The sequence below is a fragment of the Phoenix dactylifera genome, unplaced genomic scaffold (assembly GCF_009389715.1).
Source record: "Phoenix dactylifera cultivar Barhee BC4 unplaced genomic scaffold, palm_55x_up_171113_PBpolish2nd_filt_p 000332F, whole genome shotgun sequence".
Taxonomy (NCBI): Eukaryota; Viridiplantae; Streptophyta; class Magnoliopsida; order Arecales; family Arecaceae; genus Phoenix; species Phoenix dactylifera.
Genome location: NW_024067795.1, coordinates 511078 through 535852, shown reverse-complemented (window position 1 = coordinate 535852; position 24775 = coordinate 511078). Strand labels below are relative to the sequence as shown.

The window sequence follows — 24775 nt, the reverse complement described above, 5'->3', positions numbered from 1 at the left end:
ATTATACTAATATACTGAGAGTAACAGACTTATAAATGATGTATCGAATTAACTTGTAACATACTCTTGATTATTGTATTAATCAACAAAATACCACTATCATCCTCAATCTCTCCCTTTTTGATGATTACAAAATATAGAGTATGAGCCTATTGATACTTATCTTAAAATTAGTTTTAAAAGGGCTCAAGTTGCTGAATTTCAGCTTTTCAAATTTGAGAGTGAAGTCTCCCCCTATTTCATCCAAATGTTTCCAATTTGACCTTTTGAGTTACTCCCCCTTTCTTTTATATTTCATTAAAGATGAAACTTCAAAAGTTTGAGATAAAGCATGAGTTTATGTATCGAGGTGTGAAAGGTATGTGCCAAATTCTGAAATTGTATGTGCCAAATTCTGAAATTCGATTTAAATTTTAGACTTTAACATTTTCATTGTTACAAATTACTCCCCCATAAATGTATATGCTTTTCTATTATAATTTTCAACTTGTTTGTCAACTTATTTCTCTTTCCTTGCTCAACTTATTTCTCTTTCCTTGCTTCTCCCCCTTTTTGTTATCATCAAATAGGTGCATGGGAATAGACACAATAATTAACAAACATTTCAATTTCATTGATCAAAATGGAACATTGTAGTACAATAATGCCAAAACAAAACAAATACAATGTTCCTCAATCAAAGTTCAAAGTACATGATCAACACAAAATACATATGAAAACTAGATACATATCCTAGGCTCTAATCAGAATGCTAATATCAGCCTAGGGGGTATCTAATGGCTGTGATCTAGTCCTCATCCTTCTAGCATAAGTGGCGAGGGAAGGTCGAGCTTGATGGGACTGAGTCTGGCGTGGAGCTCGGTGAGCTGGATGACTCTGTGCCGAAATCTCTGACTCAGCTGCCTGTGGCATAGATGGTCCATGAACCTCTCTGTCTCTCCATAGAGCTCCTATCTGCTCTCTAAGATCACTGATCTCAGCAGTCATAATATCCAGTCTGCTCGTCAGTCCATCAGTGATAGTTCTCGCCTGAGCTGACATAAGCTCAGTCATCCTACTCCAAAACTCATCTGTGTCTTCCGTAGGAACAGATGACGAAGGTCCAGCCTCTGAAGGTGCTGTAGGATGATCCGTAGGCTCCTCATCCTCAGGGATAGGGTCTCCAATCTCTGGTGCATCATCCTGAATCCCCGCTCCAGTACGTACCCACTGCCCGTTCACCTTCTCAAAACCCATGCGAATAAGGGTTCGTGCAGTGTATGTGTCAGTGAAAAGTAGATGCCTGGAGATCTCTCCCTCTACAGATATATCATGCTGTCGGAAGATCAGGGTGAGTATCATACCATAAGGCAGGGAGACTCTGGAGTTGCATATAACCTTTCTCATCTGTCTCAGTATCATAGCCGGGAGATTCAGGGGAATACCCTGAATAATGTGCTCCATAACAACCAGATCTCGCTCAGAAATGAGATCAAATCTTCCGCTCTTCGGAAATAAAATCCGACCTATGAAGTTGTGCAACAACCTCATTTCAGCTGAAAGAGAGCTTGCTATTACATTTTCAGAATAATCGAAGTCTTCATTCTCAAGAATCAACTGCAAGGCTCTCAGTTTGTTTTCGGGCTTTTCTGGAGTTGCTCCTTCGCAGGGGAGATGAGGCAACTCGCTCAAACTCTCTTCGGAAACTCTGACCCTAACTCCTCGAACTTCAGATATAAGCCCTCCCATTCCAGTTTTGAGGAAGGCATAGAACTCACGGACTAATCCTGGATAGATCACCACATCTAGGGAGCAAAGATACTCCCATCCTTGCCTTCGGATCCATTCCCCCAAACGGAACCCTTCTTGATCCAAAAACTCGGAGTGGATCCTTCTCCCCGTGGTAACCGGTCTCCCCGCAAATTTTGCAAGTTGGAGTGAAGGGGAGGGAGGAGGAGGAGGCTCTACACGTGTCTCACCTTGTGGAGACACTGTAGACGGCTCTGTAGCAGCCCTATCCGCACGGGTGATCTGTGAAACTCTCCCGGATCGCTTGGCTACGGCTCTCTTGGGTCCCATTTCTTCAAGATCTTGATGTAATCTACTGTTTGGAGATGATTGGGGGAGATTTGAGAGTGGAGAATAGGGTTTTCGGAAGAGGACAAAGTGAAAACAGTGCCCTAGATGGCTCACGGGTCCCCCTTTTAACAGTGGGGTCCCGTCATTGGGTCGACCCTAGATTTTTTTTGGGTCGACTCAACGTTGGGTCGACCCTATTCTGGGTTGGGTCGACCCAAGTTCAGAAATTTTTCTTTCTCTCCCTTTTTCCCTTTTAAAAATTTTCCTTTCTTCCAATCCTTACAAATTCTTACTAGGACAATGATACATGAGTAAGGAATCTATAGATGACAAGTTTGACTAATGTTTCATGGGTTTTTAGGAATTGGAGGAGTGTATCATGAGACTGCTTGCTCCCTTTTTTATCTCCTCAATAAAAAGGATCACAAATGCCTAATTCCTTCCTAAGCGTGCAAAATCTATCTTCACTCAAAGGTTTTGTGAATATGTTAGCTAATTGTTTCTCAGTACATACATGCTCAATACATATGTTTCCATTTTGCACATGATCTCTAATAAAATGATATCTTATTTCAATGTGTTTGGCTTTAGAGTGTTGAACCGGATTTTTTGTAAGGTTGATGGCACTAGTATTATCACACTTTATAGGAATGTTATCTAGTTTAACTCCATAGTCCTCTAGTTGTTGCTTAAGCCACAGTACTTGAGCACAACAACTGCCGGCAGCTATATATTCAGCTTCAGCCGTCGACAGTGCTACTGAATTCTGCTTTTTGCTAAACCATGATACTAAGTTATTTCCTAAAAATTGACATGTTCCACTAGTGCTCTTCCTATCTAATTTGCATCCAGCAAAATCAGCATCTGAGTAGGCAAGCAAATCTAGACAGGAGTCTCTTGAGTACCATAATCCTATGTTTGTAGTTCCTCTTAAATATCTAAGGATTCTTTTAACAGCACTTAAATGTGACTCTTTAGGATCTGATTGGTATCTAGCACATATTCCTACACTAAACACGATGTCTGGTCTACTAGCTGTAAGGTAGAGCAAGGATCCAATTAATCCTCTATAAAGCTTAATATCAATACTCTTTCCTTTCTCATCTTTGTCTAGCTTACTAGTAGGATTCATTGGAGTGCCTACTCCCTTGTGATTTTCATTTCCAAACTTCTTTAATATTTCCTTTGTATACTTAGTTTGATGAATGAAGATACCTTCTTTAGTTTGTTTGATTTGTAATCCTAGAAAGAAACTTAGTTCTCCCATCAAACTCATCTCGAATTCTCCGTGCATTAAATTAGCAAACTCTTTGCAAAGATTATCATTTGTGGCACCAAAGATTATGTCATCTACATATATTTGTACCACTAGCAGATTTTCGTCTTTTCTTTTGAGAAAAAGTGTTTTATCTACATTTCCTCTACTGAAGTCATTATTTAGTAAAAATTTGCTTAATCGATCGTACCAAGCCCTAGGTGCTTGCTTCAATCCATATAATGCCTTATGTAGTCTAAACACATGATTTGGCAATTCATAATTCTCAAAATCAGGAGGTTGCTCTACATATACTTCTTCCTCTATAAGACCGTTTAAGAATGCACTTTTTACATCCATTTGATACAATTTGAAATCCATAAGACATGCAAAAGCTAGAAGTAATCTAATAGCCTCCAATCTAGCTACGGGAGCAAATGTTTCATCAAAATCTATCCCTTCTTCTTGATTGTATCTCTTAGCTACAAGTCTAGCTTTATTTCTTATAACTACCCCATTTTCATCTAATTTATTTCTAAAGATCTATTTTGTTCCAATTACAGAGTTATGCTTAGGTCTCTCAGTTAATGTCCATACATTACTTCTTTTGAATTGATTTAATTCTTCTTGCATAGCATTTATCCAATTGGTATCTTTTTCAGCTTCTTCATAAGTCTTAGGTTCTAACTGTGAAACAAAAGCAAGATAATCATTTAAATTTCTAAGAGAGGATCGAGTTCTTACCCCTTGAGATGGATCGCCAATGATTAAGTCTTTAGGGTGTCCATATGCATACCTCCATTTCTTTGGCAAGTCTTGAGGTTGTGGTGGCATGCGATCATTTTTCTTATCTTGAATTGGCACGTCATCAAGATTTAATTTTTCAAAGTTAATAATTCCTGCATCATCATCAAGAATATTTTCTTTCCTAACAGACTCACTATCAGACTCATCAAATATGATATTAACTGACTCTTCGACTCCAAGAGTTCTTTTATTGAACACTCTGTATGCCCTGCTAGATGTGGAGTATCCTAAGAAGATACCTTCATCTGACTTAGCATCAAATTTACTTAGATCCTCCTTGCTATTGTTTAAAATGAAACATCTACATCCAAATACTCTAAGATATTTAGCGGTTGGTTTCTTATTCTTCCAAAGTTCATAAGGAGTTTTCTTGGTTATAGGTTGTTGCCCAAGGTGACAAGCCAAGAGGGGGGGGGGGGTGAATTGGTTTCTTCTAAATTTTGGTGCTTTAAACGTTTTCTTAATTAAGTGCGGTGGATGCTTCCTTAAACTATTTGAATGATTTAAACTAGTGCAAAGATAGAAGATGATGCAAGAATAAACGTAAGCACAAGCACAACACAAACACAACAATATATAGTGGTTCGGTGCTCTCCTTAGCACCTACGTCCACTCCCCAAGCGTCCCCTTGGGAATTCACTATAATCCCGCGGATTACAGTTGGATTGTTTTCCGGGCTCACAATCCAAAAACCTATGTTGGTTTTACGGGCTCACCAACGAACCTATACACTTTGGTTTTCCGGGTTCACCAAAAACCTATGTTGGTTTTACGGGCTCATCAACGAACCTATACAATTGGTTTTACGGGTTCACCAACAACCTACGTTGGTTTTACGGGCTTACCAACGACCTATGTTGGTTTTACGGGCTTACCAACGAACCTTTACAATTGGTTTTCCGGGTTCACCAATCAACCTATTCCGTTGGTTTTGCGGGCTAACCAACCAACCTTTACAAGTAGTTTAATAAACAAAGGAAGAAGATTTAAACTCCTAGATGAGCAAATATAACAATATAATCTACAAAGAAGAGTTTAGAGAATATTTATCGCTTGATGTGACTTCTCTCTTCTTTGTCAAGGATGCTTCACTCTTCAAGGATGGATGGAGCTCTTGATGACTCTTTGAATCTGCTCAACCACTTTCTTTTGATTCTTGAATGAAGCACTTGGATGAAGCTTGCCTTGCTAGGGTTCTCTCTTGAATGCACTTGATGTATTTTCCCAAAGCTTGCTTCCTCTAATGAATACTCCCTCTTAAATACTTCTCCAACCTCCAAATAGTCCTTTCTGACCGTTGGATTGAAGAAACTAGCCGTTTATAGCCGTTGGGAGTCCAAAAAGCATTTCTGCACAACTAGCCGTTATGTTCAGCCCGTGTTTGGGTCGGCTCAACCTGTCCTTGGGTCGACCCAACCTTCACTTGGGTCGACTCAAACATTTCTTGGGTCGACCCTCTCAGAAAACACAGAAACTTGAAATTCAGCCTTCCTTCCCTTGGGTCGACCCAACCTTTCTTTGGGTCGACTCAACCTTGGGTCAGCTCAAACTTTTCTTGGGTCGACTCAACCTTGGGTCAGCTCAAACTTTTCTTGGGTCGACCCAACTTTCAGAAAATTCAGAATCTTGAATTTCAGCCTTTCTTCATTTGGGTCGACTCAACCTTTCTTTGGGTCGACTCAAGGCTTACTTGGGTCGACTCAACTTCTTCTTGGGTCGACCCTCTCAGTAAATCCAGAGAACCATTTTCTGAGTTGTTTGAGGATCTTAATGTTTGGGTCGACTCATGTTTTCCTTGGGTCGACCCAACTCACTGTTCATCTGTGCCATTTTTGCAGAAGTGTGCCAAATGATTTCTTGATGTGCCGGGGTCGACCTAATCATCCTTTGGGTCGACTCAATCCACACTTTGCTGCATCTCAAGGTTAGATTCATTCAAATGAACAAAGACATGTCTCTATATCAATTCATACAAATATACTGAGAGTAATGAACTTATAAATGAAGTATCAATTTAACTTATAGCATACTCTAGATAATTGCTTGTTAATCATCAAAATAACACTATCATCCTCAATCTCCCCCTTTTTGATGATTACAAAATAAGGAGTATAAGCCTATTGATACTTGTCTTTAAAATCAGTTTATAAAAGGGATTAAATTGCTGAATTTCAGCTTTTCATATATACTTGTGAAATCTCCCCCTATATCATTCAAAAGTTGCCAATTTGACTTTTTGAATGGCTCCCCCTTTCATTTATAATTCATTAACAATAAAACTTCAAAAATTTGAGATAAAATATGAGTTTCAGGTGCGTGCCAAATTCTGAATTTGTATGCGCCAAATTCTGGATTGTGATAGAAATTTTTTGATTTAAACAGTTTCATTGTTACAAATTGCTCCCCCTTAGATGTATAAGCTTTCTTATATGATTTTCAATTTGTTTGCCCATTTATTTCTCTTTTCTTTACATAACTTCTTTATTCACTTTCTTTACATACTCTAAACACTATCTTTACTTCTCCCCTTATTGTTATACGTATCTTTACTTCTCCCAAAATTAATACTCTTTCTTTACTTCTCAAATAAAATACTTTTTCTTTTCTTAAATTGATATACTCTTTCTTTTCTTCTCTCCCTTTTTGTTATCATCAAAAATATATATATGGGAAAAGATGCAATAAAGAACAAACTGCAGACTACATTGATCAAAATAGAAACATTTTCATACATTAATGCCCAAAATAAAGATAAGTACAATGTTCCTCAATCAAGATTTAAAGATGCATGATAACCACCAAATACATATGAGAACTAGATACATATCCTAGTCTCTAAACAAGATCGTGAGACTCTCTCGGATCGCTTGGCTACGGCTCTCTCGGGTCCCATTTCTCCAAGATCTTGAAGTAATCTACTGTTTGGAGATGATTGGAGAAGATTTGAGAGTGGAAAATAGGGTTTTCGGAAGAGGACAAAGGGTAAACAGTGCCCTAGATAGCTCACGGGTCCCCCTTTTAACAGTGGGGTCCCGACGTTGGGTCGACTCAAGAATTTTCTTGGGTCGACTCAACGTTGGGTCGACCCTATTCTGGGTTGGGTCGACCCAAGTGCAGAATTTTTCTTTTCTCTTCCTTTTTGCTTCTAAAAATTTTCTTGCTTCCAATCCTTATAAATTCTTTCTGGGACAATGATACATGAGTAAGGAATCTATAGATTACAAGTTTGACTCATGTTTCATAGGTTTTTAGAAATGGGAGGAATGTATCATGAGACTGCTTGCTTCCTTTTATATCTCTTCAATAAAACGGATCACATATGCCTAATTTTCTCCTTAGCGTGCAGAATCTATCTTCACTCAAGGGTTTTGTGAATAAGTCGGCTAATTGTTTTTCAGTGCATATATGCTCATATGTTTCCATTTTGCACATGATCCCTAATAAAATGATATCTTATTTCTATGTGTTTGGCTTTAGGAATGAGATATTTAGAATGTAAGCCAGAAGTGATCTCTAAATGTAGATTCCAAAGATAGTTTTGAAATCAAGTGTAGATGGAATCTTTTTCAAGTTATTTCAAGGAGTATCAAGAATAATATTCAAAGAAAGCACGAATGAAAATCCAATATCCTCCTTTTTTTTTTTTAATATATTAAGTATATAGCAACATGAGAGCAATCTAATTAATTTTTAGAGTATAGTATAAGAGCAGATAAAGATCAAAACTTATATACTCAAAAAATATAAGATTATGTTGAATCCTTAATTCTTAATGACTTCAAAGTTCTTTCATGATATAAAAGTATTGGAGCATAGATACCAAGACATGAATTTATGCAATGTAGGATATATAAAATTCAGGGCTTTGAAAGTTCTTTTAAACCTCTCTTAAAGACTTTCTTTTACTCCTTTAAAGATCATAGCATCAAAATCAATTAAAATGAATTGGCTCATGATTGAAACACTAAAGTGCAAGCCAATAAGAGCTCATTAGTAGATTCCAAAGTAAATTTCCAATACTAAGACAAATGGAATCCTTTTCACTTAGTTTTCAAAACAAGTGATTTACCAATTAAGTACAGATAAAAATCCAACTTTCAAAAGATATTCAATGAAGCACAAAGTTTAATACCACTTTACATTTAGTATTCTTTCTCTTATCTTTAGTTGAATTTCAGATTTTAATGATAAACATGAATAAAACTGAACCTTTATGATATCAAGAATGTAGAGTGATCTAGAATTATTCAAAATTTATAGCAATCACTCTTTTTAATCTTTTAAGAACAAGTTATGCTTCCTCTTAATCTTTGAGAAAATGTACTGAAATATTAATCAGAAAATGATTCATTTGAAGCTCAAATTCTTTCAAAAGCATTTACATTTTCTTTCTTTTAAGAATCATTTGAGTGAGCTGAAATATTTCTAGACTTGAGATCATTCACTCTTTTAATAATATATATACATATATATTTTGATGAAAGTCTTTAACAATGTAGGAGAGAAAAAAAATATATAGATGATCATTGAAGTATATGTATTTATAGAACTCAATTTCTTAATCAAGGTTTTTCAGCAATGTATATATGAAGCACAATAAATCTTTTCAATATCAAAATAAAATCATATATTAAAAATATTTGTTTGCAATCAAGATCATCAAAAGACACATCATTCAGACCAATATTAGTACACTTTGAAGATAAGAAATGATATATTTCAGATACGTATCGGAGCAAGCAATCAAGGCATCAGAATTATTCTATTTTTCTTAAGCTGTAATTTTATCTAGAAATTCATATTGAGTTTAAGCTTTTATATAGAATCAGATTCTGAATTTCATAAAGATTCTCAAGGAGGCTTTCAAAGTTGTGATTTGAGATATGTATCTTCTCATTGTAGCTCATCTTAAATCATTACGATTGAAAATACATATTTCAAGAACATTAGAGCACATCCAGAATCTTTGTAATTCATATTGAATTTTGGTACAAATTGGAGGACATGATGTTCTAATGTTAGGCAAGATAAAAGATAAATCAGAATCAATTCATTTTGCCTAATTTGCAAATTCAAATTATGCTTTTCTTTTATTTTTCAAAATATATTCATTAAAACAGAATGATGTTGTTGTTGGTAATACCATGTTTCAATCAAATTTTATAGGCCTGAAGCATTACCAGTTATATTTAGGAAAGATCTTTGTTATTTGAATATTGAAGACACATAATTCAAAATATCATGTCACATGCAAAACATAATATGCATTAAGTCATAACATCATGTATTAAAACATTAAGAGCAAGCATGTCAAAGATCAAAATTTATTCTTTTCAAATAAACTCTCCCTATTTATATATAATTCTACACTGATTTTATCCTTAAGGTGTGTTTTCAAGTGATCGAAACTTCATTTGGCTTTTCACAAGCTTTTTATATACTTTCATTTATCTTGTCATTCATTTCCTTATTTTTGAATTTCTTCCTTTAACCATTTAGTGAACATTCTAATCTTCATTTCTTTTGGTATTACTTTTCTATGCTCTATACTCTATTTGCTCCCTATCCGGTGGAGTTGGAAGGGGCACGAGGTACTACCACTAGCCTTCCTCTTGTGCCGTCCCTAATATGCCCTACACCGAATAGTTGGGTCAAATAGTGTCGGGTACTACCACTAGCCTCCCCATTGACACCATCCCTATGATGAGCAATATAGAAGGTTTAAAATGTTCACTTCAAACTTTTTTTTTGTAATTAATTACGGATTTTATCTCTTCCAAAGGAATGTTCATATTAGTCTCACAATTGTGCCGAATGTATTATGCTTGTTTTGCTTTTTCTTAAGATTGAAGTATTTGTCTTTATTTAGATTTTACTTCTCTTGAATAATATCCATTCTCTTTTCTTTATCTCTCTCTCTTTTTGTTATTCTCAAGTAATTTACATGAAAGAGCAGAATAAAGAAATAATCTTATATGCTGCATATGCATGTATATCATGCAAACAGCACTTTCATTATGCCCAATGATTCATAGCTTATCACAAGTTATTTTGAATTAGAGATTTGAGGCATAAACTTGTGTATTTCATGGTTATGCATTATATAGGAAAAAGTAAACTTCAATTTAATCACACCATGAAACAATCATCACTAGCATGAGAATGAAGCATGATATCAAGATGATCAGCAATTAAGGGTTTAATCATGCTACCATATAATTTCAGACTATTGATTTTGCTCAACTAACTCACAAGAGAAGAGTTTAGATTACCCGTGCATTTAGCATTCTTCAAGCCAAATACCTTTTAGATTCTTTACACCCTTGGCTGAAGAAAATCTTCCTCTTTTTTTTTGTTTCCAAGAGAATGTTTATTGTATCTTTCATCGAGGTGTCCTTCAAGTTGAAATTTCTTGCTCACAAATCCTGTATCATTAGCAAAATCTTTTTCTTTTCTTGAAGGCAATTCATTAGGTTCTCTAGCATACAAAAACATTCATACAACATATTTCTTAACTAGATGACTCAACATAAGATATGACAATAATTGAATATTAAGTCACTTCACTCAAGAGATTGTCTAAATATAAGCAAGCACAAGTCACTTGAACTAAAGAGATAACTTCATTAAGTAAAATGGTTCAAGGACAAGCATGTGAGGTAATAGAAGGATTCATCAAGGTCAAATCAATTTTTTTTTTTATTTTCAGAATTAATTTAGCTTAGATTCTATTTGCTTAAGATAATTATCAATAAGATATACAAGTTGAGTTTTAATCAAATTATCTTAAACAATTGTTTCTATCAAAATTCAGATTGTTACATAGAATCAAAGTGATAAACTATATTCTCAATAAAAGATCTAGTTTTAATAAGAATAATATAAATTGATCTTTCTACAACTAGTATCTTTTCATTGAATATTCTATATGCATTGTTCAAAGAGTAATATCCAAAGAAATACTTGTTTTATCAGATTTGGCATATATTTCATTCTTGAGAACATAATATGTATAACTGAAAAACATGAAGGTATGCAACATTTGATTCTCTGTTTTTCATGAGTTCACATGGGGTTTTCTTTAAAAAATAGATTTAATAGAAACCTTATAATATGACAAGCTGTGATGATAGTATTAATCAACTGCTATCACAAAGCATTGTCCTTACACAACAAAGGTTCTATATTTTTTTTTTTATATATTTTTATAACCCCTATATGCAATAGTGTTCTTGGTGCAAGCACAATTGTATTCAATACCATTTTATCAACAAATTGGTTTTCAAGGCTGTGCCATGAATTTTCACAGTTTGCAAATCTTTTTCATTTGAAACCTTTTGTAAGTTTGTGCCAAAGCAGAAAATATTTCAATTTAAGTGCCAAGAATAAAACCAACATTAGCTTTGAGAAATCATCCATAATTACAAAATTAGAGAGCTTATCTCCTAGGTTCACAATCCTAGAGATCCAAATAAGTTCTTATGAAGAATTTTCAAAGGCTAAAAGGTGAAAACAATATTTTCAGATTTAGAAATGATTCTAGTTTGTTTTTCTAGATGACATACATAGCAAACTTTGACCTTGCAAAGAATAATCTAAGTGAACCAATGACAAGGTCTTTTGAGATCAAGTCCATACTAGTATGAGTTGATTTTATATGCCAAAACTAGACTCTTTAATCTTGGTATTTTTAATGCATATATTTAAAAAAAAATTATACCAAGTAGACATTCTTATGTTTGTGATCAATAGAAGATAATGTCATGGATAAGACCTCTCAATCAAGCATATAGAGAATTTAAAGAGTTATTCTAAGAGTATTGATTAAGCAAGTTATCCATCAATAACTGAAGCATAATATAGAAAGATGGAGTGATTTGGATATATTTTCTTTTCATGCCAAAAGTATCACTTATATCACAGAAATGATTAATACCTGCAATTTATGTTTTAATTGGATACTAAGGCAAAGAGAATGATGATATGCAAGGATTACTAATTTCATTATTCTTTTTATTTCAATTACTTTTCTTAAGTATATTTTAAGTTTCATTCTTTAATATATGTCTAGAGCACCCAATGTCTAAATTAACATCTTTTGGTTGGAGCCTTGAGTGCTAGATACACTTACAGAAAATATTCAGATTTTCAACTTAGGAACCCAAGCTCTTTTGGGTCCTTGTAGGTTAGCTATTATTGTTCCTTTTGGAACCCATATTTTCTTAATGGCTATTTTGTCCATAGGCTTGCAGAATTTAGGATTATAAGGAATGTATTTCTGCATACTCCTATTAAATTTAACAAACATTGATTTAATATAAGTGGATGATGGATTTTTAATTTTCTGTTTTTGTTCATTAAGTTCATCAGATAAATTAGAATCCATTTTAGGATAGATAGTGGAGGATTTAACACATATATCATTAAGGGATTTTTGTGTGTACCAAGATTGATATCCTAATCCAGCCTTTTCAAATTCAGCTCTTTGATTATTTATCATTAAGTTCAGTTTTTCAGAGCTGATAGTAAATTTTTCAACTATAGGCTTAAATTTGTTAACTTCTTTAGTTAGCCTTTCATTGTCTTCTGAAAGTAATTTATTATTTTTCTGAGTTATATTATAGCTTTCAGCAAGAGATAGATTTTTCTGATTTAGCTTTTTATTCTTTAAACTAAGCTTCTTATATTCTAAGTATAAATCAGAAAAAGCATCATGAAGTTCATCAAATGTAAAATCAGATTGAGCTTCAGTATGTACTTGATTTTTGAATGAGAAATCACTTTGTGTTCGAGTACATACCTCATCTTCATGTGCTCCAAAGCATAGATTTTCAGTTTCAGTTTGATGCTCTTCTTCTTTGGAACTAGTTTCAAATTCACTAGAAACGTTAGTGCATTCATATTTAACTTCAAGCATATTCCATATTTCCTTAGCAGTTATGCAAAAAGATATGCTATTAAGTTCACTATCATCCAATGCACAATATAGAATATTCATGGCTTTTGCATTTTGCTGAGCCCTTTCTTTATCATGATTAGTGTTTGTGTGTAGCCCATTGACTATGATACTCCATAAATCGTAGTCATGTGCTTGAATGAAAATGCGCATGCGTGCTTTCCAATATGTGTAGTTTATACCATCAAATAGTGGAGGTCTATCAATTAATTGTCCCTCACTCATAGAATATCCCACTTGGGTTGTCATGATCTTTAACTCTTGATTGTGAGATCAATGAGTACTATTAGAGCACCTTGCTCTGATACCACTTGTTGCCCAAGGTGACAAGCCAAGAGGGGGGGGTGAATTGGTTTCTTCTAAATTTTGGTGCTTTAAACGTTTTCTTAATTAAGTGCGGTGGATGCTTCCTTAAACTATTTGAATGATTTAAACTAGTGCAAAGATAGAAGATGATGCAAGAATAAACGTAAGCACAAGCACAACACAAACACAACAATATATAGTGGTTCGGTGCTCTCCTTAGCACCTACGTCCACTCCCCAAGCATCCCCTTGGGAATTCACTATAATCCCGCGGATTACAGTTGGATTGTTTTCCGGGCTCACAATCCAAAAACCTATGTTGGTTTTACGGGCTCACCAACGAACCTATACACTTTGGTTTTCCGGGTTCACCAAAAACCTATGTTGGTTTTACGGGCTCACCAACGAACCTATACAATTGGTTTTACGGGTTCACCAACAACCTACGTTGGTTTTACGGGCTTACCAACAACCTATGTTGGTTTTACGGGCTTACCAACGAACCTTTACAATTGGTTTTCCGGGTTCACCAATCAACCTATTCCGTTGGTTTTGCGGGCTAACCAACCAACCTTTACAAGTAGTTTAATAAACAAAGGAAGAAGATTTAAACTCCTAGATGAGCAAATATAACAATATAATCTACAAAGAAGAGTTTAGAGAATATTTATCGCTTGATGTGACTTCTCTCTTCTTTGTCAAGGATGCTTCACTCTTCAAGGATGGATGGAGCTCTTGATGACTCTTTGAATCTGCTCAACCACTTTCTTTTGATTCTTGAATGAAGCACTTGGATAAAACTTGCCTTGCTAGGGTTCTCTCTTGAATGCACTTGATGTATTTTCCCAAAGCTTGCTTCTTCTAATGAATACTCCCTCTTAAATACTTCTCCAACCTCCAAATAGTTCTTTCTGACCGTTGGATTGAAGAAACTAGCCGTTTATAGCCGTTGGGAGTCCAAAAAGCATTTCTGCACAACTAGCCATTATGTTCAGCCCGTGTTTGGGTCGGCTCAACCTGTCCTTGGGTCGACCCAACCTTCACTTGGGTCGACTCAAACATTCCTTGGGTCGACCCTCTCAGAAAACACAGAAACTTGAAATTCAGCCTTCCTTCCCTTGGGTCGACCCAATCTTTCTTTGGGTCGACTCAACCTTGGGTCAGCTCAAACTTTTCTTGGGTCGACTCAACCTTGGGTCAGCTCAAACTTTTCTTGGGTCGACCCAACGTTCAGAAAATTCAGAATCTTGAATTTCAGCCTTTTTTCATTTGGGTCGACTCAACCTTTCTTTGGGTCGACTCAAGGCTTACTTGGGTCGACTCAACTTCTTCTTGGGTCGACCCTCTCAGTAAATCCAGAGAACCATTTTCTGAGTTGTTTGAGGATCTTAATGTTTGGGTCGACTCATGTTTTCCTTGGGTCGACCCAACTCACTGTTCATCTATGCCATTTTTGCAGAAGTGTGCCAAATGATTTCTTGATGTGCCGGGGTCGACCTAATCATCCTTTGGGTCGACTCAATCCACACTTTGCTGCATCTCAAGGTTAGATTCATTCAAATGAACAAAGACATGTCTCTATATCAATTCATACAAATATACTGAGAGTAATGAACTTATAAATGAAGTATCAATTTAACTTATAGCATACTCTAGATAATTGCTTGTTAATCATCAAAATAACACTATCATCCTCATAGGTCGTATTAAAACTCGATTTAGAATATGGCAAGCAGTGCTTATAGCTTCAGCCCAAAAGTACTTTGGAAGATTTGACTCGCACAACATCGTGCGTGCCATTTCTGCCAAGGTCCTATTTTTTCTTTCAATAATCCCATTTTGTTGAGGCGTTCTAGGTGCTAAAAATTGATGTGAGATACCGTTTTCATTACAAAATTCTTCAAAGTGTTGATTTTCAAATTCAGTTCCATGATCACTTCGAATTGCTATTAAGGTGCTACGATTTTAATCTTGCTCTTTTAAAAAAGAAAATTAAACGTAGGATACCCCAAGTATAGGGTGTAGCAAAGTAATATTCTCGGTGAGACCGAGATCGAATCCACAGGAATTTGACAGTGAACAAAAACTAAAGGCTAAATAATATTTGAATTGACAAAATATAACTAAGGCATCAGGATTCAGCCTAGCACTTCATCATGGTTTTCTTAAAATCATCTATTATCTCAGTTAAATAGATTTAGTTTTATGGGCAGCATTACAGTAATTATATTTTAAACTACAGGGATTTCTAAGCATCTGTTATACCCGGGGGAAATAACAAATCAAAAAAAAATATATAAGTTTGAAATAATTTTTATAAATTTATTGCACCATAAATCAAAAAGAAAAACATTAAAATCCCATTGATGATTAAATGAACAACATGAAGAAATTGCTAGGCTTTTCCCTAGCCTTAGCTAGAGAAGATTTAGCTACTCATATGAAATGGAAACATTTTCATAAAAAGGAATTGTAAAGAATAACTTAAAATAAACATAAATCCCTTTTTTCTTTTTTTTTTCTTTGGTTCAGAAAACAGGATGCTCTGTTTTCTTCTCCCGGTTGCTTCCTCCCTTCCGTGGCCTCTTCTCCTCTCTCGCTCGGCTGGGAAAGAAATGGATGTTGGCTTCCCTGGTTCCGTGGCTTCCCCTCGCTTCCTCCTTTTCCTCCACCGTGTGGTTCTCTCCTTCCTCATCGGCTGATTTCCCTCCTTTCGTCCGGCTGGAAAAATTGGAAGAGGAGATGCTCCCTTCTCGCCTCCGTGGTTGCTTGCTCGGCTGCCTTCTTATAGCATGTTGAAGAGGCCGGATGAAACGCGGCTGAGATGCGGGGTGGAGGGAGTTGCGAATATGGGAAGACTCCTCGTGGATGGAATTAATTTGCTGGGAACGGCTGGAAAACGATCGGATGCATGGAATACGTGGATGGCCGTTGGGGTGTTGAGAAGACTCCTCGGCTGGAAGCTCTATTCCGAAATGGATGATCCGATTGCATGTGCTGGGAGGTCTCGGACGGTTGGAAGATGCTGGGAAGCTCCTCGGCGTTAGGAGTTTGAACATTGAAGAAGTTTGAGCTGCAGTCATTGATGTTGGATTTGTGGATAAGCTGAGAAGAAACGGGGGAGACGGAAGGACTTTGATGAATGCTAGGACGTTGCAGACGTTTGGGAAGTTAAGAAGACTCGGTTTGGGACTCTTCTCCTCCGATGGCTGCTGGCCTCCTCCCTTTCCATCGCACGCTCCATGCTTGGATGAGCTGGGAAGAAACAGGGGAAACGGAAAGATGCTGATGAGATGCCATTTGGAATTGAAGAGCTGGTTTAGCTTAGGTCTCTTGGGTCTGATTTAAGTCCCTTGGATGAGATGCCATGATGCTTGGAATTGAAGAGCCCGTTTGCATGTGCATGGAGGTCCACGGTCGGTTGGGAAATTGGAAAATTTCAAAGCCCCCATGCTGTGGATGTTTGGAAAATTTATTGAGCTTGGGCTGCCAGGCATTGGGCTCAAATCCAGAGTTACTGGGTCTCTTGGATTAATTTCACTCAAACACAAATAAAACATTAATTAATTAATTTTATTAATAAAAATTAACTATAATACTAATTAAGATAATATGAAAATTATACTTTTGTACTCTCATCACACCCCCCAACTAACTTATTGCTAGTCTCTAGCAATTTAGTGTGAAAATGATAAAATGAGGGTGCAAAAGTATTGTTTATTTTATTAATATATATATATCAATATGCATGAATTAAAATAAATACTCACTTTCGTAGAGCATTACGATTGCACTTAGCACGTGCAACAAGCCGTTAAACCCCTAGGTTACCCTAGTGGACGAGTGTTGTCTCGTGAGGATTTGCAGTGATGTTACCCACAAACATCGTTTTTAAGTTAGAAGCAACTCTTAAGGCAAATGTAAATGTGACGTCTCAGAATACCTATACCTCCACCACAATTGGGTACCCTTTGAATTCTAGGTGCACTACTCAAATTCACAAATGTTAACTACTATTTGTTAGCTCCCGATCCACTAAATTTTCTGAATATCACATGTTATTTATCCAGAATGGTTCGCATATAAAAATGAAGCTATCAATCCCAACTAGACATCCCAGGCACACAGAGTTCTAAAACAATGGAGTCAAACCAGTCATCCACACGTCACTTGGTTTAAGTTTAACTAACTTACTCATGTTTAATTTATTTTTTTTATTATTATTATTATTTTTCTTACATAGTGACTACAACAGTCCAACTCCATTAGGCTCTAGTAAGGTCCATGTAACGAGCTTTGGGTCAATGACTCTTGATCCAGTTGGCTCAAGGCATTAGGTGAAACACCCCTCGGACTTAATTACTCGAACCAGACTACGCCACGAGGCCAGACTAGTCACTTATTTCAGTCCTTTTTACGCGAACACTCGCTGCTTTGTAGGCAAGAGGCCCGGTTACTCAGTGAAGACAAACTGTATTATTTTTTTTATTATTTTTTTTATTTTTTTTATGTAACGTGACTGTATTGTGACTATAGGTCAACCAAGGTCAGAATATAAGGCACCCAGGTGATCTAGTCGGAAATTTCAAACTCAATCTTTATGTGAAAACCAAATCATGAACTTTAAGATAAGGACACTCGTACTTTTTTTGCGAATAAGGTCAACAAATAAATAGGTAACACAAGTGAACTCCTGAGGCTTTCCTATTGTCATTGAATACTTGTGTGGGGATCTAATAATAGGTCTCTAATAAGTCATAATATGCTCCTTGCCTTAATAGCTGCACATGTTTATTTCTTTGAAAAATATAGTGGTAATTAAATGCAACAAAATATATGTTTGTTATTATTATTACTATTATTATATTTTTGTATTATTTTTTATTTATATATATATAAATATATATATTTTTAAATAGAGTTTTTTTTTTTGACATATATGACAATTGGTATGATATATAGAAAAATATAGTAATCTCTCCCCCCAACTTAAATTCAACATTGTCCCCAATGTTTCAACATGAATGCATTAAATATGATAGTATGAAGGATAATAAGGCTGAAGGTTAGAATTTACCTGATAGAATGACTGCACACTGTTGTTGCTCACCAATTGTCATAAAGAAAGAAAAATTATGTACAAACAAAGGATCTCTAGCAGATATAGAGATCAATCCTGATAAACAGGATCTCCCAGATTGGTCGATTCAACTTCTGGGGTAAAGTTGTCCAAAAATAACTTCAAACGTTGGCCATTTACTTTAAAAATATTACCGGTGTTTGGATTCTCTATCTCAATGGTTCCATACGGATAAACAGTTTTAACTATAAATGGACCAGTCTACCTAGATCTCAATTTTCCTGGAAATAAATGAAGTCTTGAATTATACAATAGAACTTTCTGGGAAGGCTCAAATGTTTTTCTCATAATATTTCTATCATGAAAGATTTTCATTTTATTCTTATAAATTCGAGCATTCTCATATGCTTCGTTCCTGATTTCCTCTAGTTCATTAAGTTGAAGTTTGCGTAGTGCACTAGCCTTATCCATATCAAAATTAAATCTCTTAATAGCCCAGTATGCCCTATGCTCCAATTCCACAGGCAAGTGACAAGGTTTGCCAAAAATAAGACGGTACGGAGACATACCAATCGGACTTTTAAAAGCAGTACGATAAGCCCAAAGTGCATCAGTTAAACGCAAAGACCAGTCTTTGCGATTTGGGTTAACCGTTTTTTCCAGAATATTCTTAATTGATCGATTGGATACTTCAACTTGTCCACTTGTTTGTGGATGATAAGGGGTGGCGACTTTATGGGTGATCCCATATTTTCGCATTAAAGCCTCAAAAGGCTTATTACAGAAGTGTGAACCCCCATCACTGATGATGGCTCGAGGTGTTCCAAATCTGGAAAGAATGTTTTCCTTTAAAAATTTTAGAACAGTTTTGTGGTCATTATGTTTGCAAGGAATTGCCTCAATCCATTTGGAGACATAATCCACAGCTACTAAGATGTACAAATTTCCGAATGAAGGAGGAAATGGGCCCATAAAATCTATTCCCCAACAATCGAATATTTCGATAATTAAAATTGGGTTGAGGGGCATCATATTCCTACGAGTTATCCCACCTAACTTTTGACAACGCTCGCAAGCTTTGCAAAAGTTATGGGAATCTTTAAACAAGGTGGGCCAATAGAAACCGCACTGTAAAATTTTTGCAGTCGTTTTCTTAGCAGAGAAATGACCACCGCAAGCTTCAGAATGACAAAAGGAAATGACACTAATAAATTCGTCATTAGGTACACTCTCCTAATAATTTGATCTAGGCAGTATTTGAAAAGATAAGGATCATCCCAGAAAAAATTTTTTATTTCAGTCAAAAATTTTCTTTTGTCTTGTTTATTCCAATGACTTGGTAGTTCACCTGTGACTAGAAAATTTGCAATGTCTGCAAACCAGGGTGAAGATGTGATCTCAAACAGTTGCTCGTCAGGAAAAGTGTCTTTTATGGGTGAATTGTCTAAGGAATCTGGAAGAGTGAGACGGGACAAGTGATCAGCTACTACGTTCTCTACCCCCTTTTTATCTCTTATTTCTAGAAAAAATTCTTGGAGCAGAAGGATCCACCTAAGCAAACGCGCCTTAGCATCCTTTTTTGAAAGAAGGTACTTAAGGGCAGCGTGGTCAGTGTAGATAATGATTTTGGATCCAATCAAGTAAGACCTAAATTTGTCTAGTGCAAATAATACGGCGAGTAGTTCTTTTTCCATAGTGGTGTAATTCATTTGTGCACTATTTAAAGTCTTACTTGCATAGTAGATAACATAAGGTTTCCTTTCTTTTCTTTGCCCTAGAACTACCCCAACTGCATATTCACTAGCATCACACATAATTTCAAAAGGAAGCGACCAGTCAGGTGGTTGCATGATGGGAGCAGAGGTCAGCAAGCTTTTAAGTTTATCAAAAGCTCTTTGACATTCTTCAGACCACACAAATTGGGTTTCCTTTTGAAGGAGATTACATAAGGGTTTAGATATTGAACTAAAATCTTTAATGAATCTCCTATAAAATCCTGCATGACCCAAAAATGAGCGTATATCTTTGATAGTTTTTGGGTTGGGTAAGTTAGCAATTAAGTCAATTTTAGCCTTGTCTACTTCAATTCCTTTAGATGAAATAACATGCCCGAGAACAATTCCCCTAGTTACCATGAAATGGCACTTTTCCCAGTTTAAGATTAGATTCTTCTCCTCACACCGAATTAAGACTAGTCTTAAATGGTCCACACAGTTTTCAAAAGAGGATCCAAAAACCGAAAAATCATCCATGAAAACTTCCAAAAAGCGCTCAACCATGTCGGAGAAAATACTGAGCATGCATCTTTGGAAGGTTGCAGGAGCATTACATAATCCAAAAGGCATTCTCTTGTAAGCAAATGTGCCAAAAGGACATGTAAAAGTGGTCTTTTCCTGATCTTCAGGATCAATTGCAATTTGGTTGTAACCTGAATAGCCATCTAGGAAGCAATAATATTTATGACCTGCTAACCTTTCTAAAATTTGATCAATAAAAGGTAGAGGAAAATGATCCTTCCTAGTGACAGAATTAAGTTTCCTATAGTCAATGCATATACGCCAACTAGTGGGGACCGTAGTTGGAACTAATTCATTGTTGGCATTTTTGACTACAGTAACACCAGATTTTTTCGGGACCACTTGGGTTGGACTTACCCATTTACTATCTGAAATTGGGTAGATCATACCCGCATCCAGAAGTTTCAGAACTTCTGCTCTAACCACATCCTTCATGTTTGGGTTTAATCGACGTTGAGGTTGACGAGAAGGTTTGGCATCAGCTTCTAAGTGGATTCTATGAGTGCAAATTGAGGGACTAATTCCCTTGATATCAGCAATTGTCCACCCTAATGCTCCCTTATGTTCCTTGAGAATTTCTAATAATTTTAATTCCTAATTTTGTTCGAGTTGGGATGATATGATCACAGGAAAGGTCTCTTCTTGACCAAGGTATGCATACTTTAGCTCAGATGGTAAAGGTTTTAGCTCAAGTTTGGGTGCTTGAACACTAGATGGTAGAGGACTATTGTTGCGTGTGGGCAATTCTTCAAAACGAGATTTCCACCTATCTGTATCCAACAAAGGAGCTGAATCTAATATAGCACTGATTTCTCTAAAGTTTTGGTTGATATCTGTATTTCCGAAATGAGTGAGGCATGTTTCTAAAGGATCAGAAGAAAGAGATGGGACAAGAGCATTTTCTACAATGGAGTCGATCAGATTAACTCCATGAATTTCATCATTTTCATTGTCATTATCGGGTTGTTTACAAATGTTAAATATATTAAAATCTATAGTCATATTTCCGAATGACATTTTCATTATTCCATTTCGATAGTTGATCAAAGCATTGGAAGTAGCTAGAAATGGGCGGCCTAGAATGACAGGTATTGGAGTGGTACAGTTCATGACAGGCTGGGTATCTAATACTATGAAGTCGACTGAAAAATAAAATTTATCAATTTGGACAAGTACATCCTCGACTACTCCTCTTGGTATCTTTATAGATCGATCAGCAAGTTGGAGAGTAACCTTGGTGGGTTTTAGTTCACCAAGTCCTAATTGTTCATAAACTGAATAGGGCAGTAAGTTAACACTAGCACCTAAATCCAGAAGGGCTCATTGTATCCTGAAGTTTCCTATGATGCAAGATATGGTAGGACAACCAGGATCTTTATATTTAGGTGGGGTGTTGTGTTTGAGAATAGCACTCACCTGTTCAGTTAGAAAAGCTTTCTTTTGTACGTAAAGCTTTCGCTTTATGGTACAAAGATCTTTTAAAAATTTTGCATAAGATGGAATCTGCTTAATGGCATCTAATAGAGGAATGTTAATCTTTACTTGTTTAAAGATTTTCAGAATTTCTTGATCAGGTACTCTTTTTTTAGCTGCAAGCAAGCGCTGAGGAAATGGAGCAACTATCTTGTGATGCAGTATTGGATCATTTTGTTCATTATCATCTTCATCATTCTTTTCAATAGATTTTTTAGGTTTGTCATCTTTTGTTGGAATTTCTTTGTTAATTATTTTTCCACTCCGAAGGGTTGTGACAGACTTTACTTGCTCAAATTTAGGTTGGGATGAACTTGCTTCATGGACCTCATGTTGACCCTTTGGGTTAGATTGAGGTTGGGCTGGAAATGTCCCTCTTTCCCTAACATTAAGTTGAGCCTCAATTCTACCTACAGAATTTTTAAGTTCTTGGAGTGATTGCATTGTATTCTGATTTATTTGAGTCTGCCCTTGCATGAAGGTTTGCAAAGTATCTTCAAGGGATTTCCTATGTGGTGGCACATAAGGAGTAGGAACAGAATTTCCTTGAGATTCATTGGCAGTGGGTCCATGTCTCCAGCTAAAGTTAGGATGGTTTCGCCAACTAGGATTATATGTTTCTGGAAATGGTCTTTTATAAGTATTGGTGAAATTTGCTTGATCATGCAACACTTCTTGAAAAGCAGGGATTGTAGGACAATCCTTGGTTACATGTGCATTACTCTCACAAATTCCACATATACTTTCAACAATAGTTTGTGCTTTTCCTATATTGGCTTTGCTTAATTCCATGGCTTCAACCTTCCTGGTCAGATTAGCAATTTTTACATTGACATCATTATCATCTTTAATAAGATATATTCCTCCTTTTGCATTAGGTGCTATTTTTGATTTTTCATTTTTATCTGTTGTATCCCAAGCTTGTGCATTTTCTGCTAAAAGATCAAAATAATCCCAAGCTTCATTTGGTTCCTTACTCATGAATTCACCATTACACATCATTTCTACAAATTGTCTCATATTGGAGGACAAACCATCATAAAAGAAACTAATGACCCTCCAAATTTCATATCTATGATGTGGGCAAGCAAGGAGAAGGTCCTTAAATCTTTTCCAACACTGAAAAAATGTTTCTCCATCTTTTTGTGCAAAGTTCATGATATTTCTTCTAAGTGTGTTTGTTTTATGTGTTGGGAAGAATTTCTTTAAAAATTCTCTTGTCATTTCTTGCCAGGTAGCTATGGTCCTAGGCCTTAAGGAGTGTAACCATGACTTAGCTTTTTCCTTTAAAGAAAAAGGAAATAACTTAAGCTTAACTACCTCTTCAGTGACATCATTGAAATGAAGTGTTGAACATACTTCATCAAATTCTTTCAGATGCAAATAGGGACTTTCACAATCAAGTCCGTGAAACTTTGGAAGTAATTGGATTATTCCTAGTTTCATGTCAAAAGCTCCTGCAGCAGTAGGAATAACCATACAGGATGGGGTACTGGTCCTAGTGGGTTGTAGATAATCACGAAGCGTTCTAATAGGTAAGTCATCTTGAAATTCATTATCTCCCTGATTAGTACCATTATCTTCCATTTGATTATTTGAATTTTGAACAATTAAATTTTTATCTTTTGATTCAACTCGAAATAATCTATTCGTTTTATCTCTTTGCCACAACCGCATATACTGACCAATTAACCAGTCGACTTTTTTTTTAATTATTATTATTATTAATTATTTATTTATTTATTTTGTATATATATATATTTTAGAGTTTTGGATGAGTATGAATATTATCTAAAGCTATGAATATTGACACCCTGCTACTAAAATTATTCACAATCAAACAGTATCAAAGCATAGCACCCTTATTTCTAATGTTTTCCTAAAAATTTCTAGACAGCTCCTAACTGGTTCGAAGAGTACACTTAAGCCTCCAATCCGGTCTGATAACCTAGTCGACCAGGTAAGCTCCCAGATAAGTGGAGGGGTCACGATGCGTATAGCAAAGGTCCCACTTAAAAACCACTTTCCTCGAACAGAAACTGTCTCCCTTTAATCACTTAGAGGGACAAAGCTTGCCTAAACATCGACCGGGGTCATAGAGCGAAATTGGTGCAACTTTCAGTGGTCTTCGTCCTATTGAGCTCGATTATCCTTAGGGGCCAACGTCTAGTTGATTTTAATTAAGCTTAGGATATTTATGCACTTGGATGATTTTTGGGCTAAGGACGAGTGATGAAATCCCGACCTTATCTTGTTAATGGGTTCAGCCCTTAGATTATTTTATGCAAATGCTTTATACTATATGCAACAATCAAGAAGATTTTTAACATTTTATGTCATGACATTAAATTGCATTTGAATAGTTGATCAAGCAAACTAGCTAAATTTTTTTTCTTCTTTTTATTTATTTATTATTTTTATTATTTTATCATTTTAATTAATAATAATTTTTTAATTTTTTAAAACAAGAGTAAAATTCTAATCTAGGAAAAATAGGACTAGTATGAGCAAAACAGGAAAATTAATTTAAATACTCACGGCCGG

The 24775-nt window shown here is 35.7% G+C and overlaps 1 non-coding gene across 1 annotated transcript; it reads left to right on the top strand.

Moving 5' to 3' along the window:
* Positions 1 to 23300: 23300 nt before the first annotated feature.
* Positions 23301 to 23407, top strand: LOC120105645. The gene has a single exon (XR_005507994.1). It is a non-coding gene; the product is annotated as a small nucleolar RNA R71 (small nucleolar RNA).
* The last annotated feature ends 1368 nt before the right edge of the window (positions 23408 to 24775 follow it).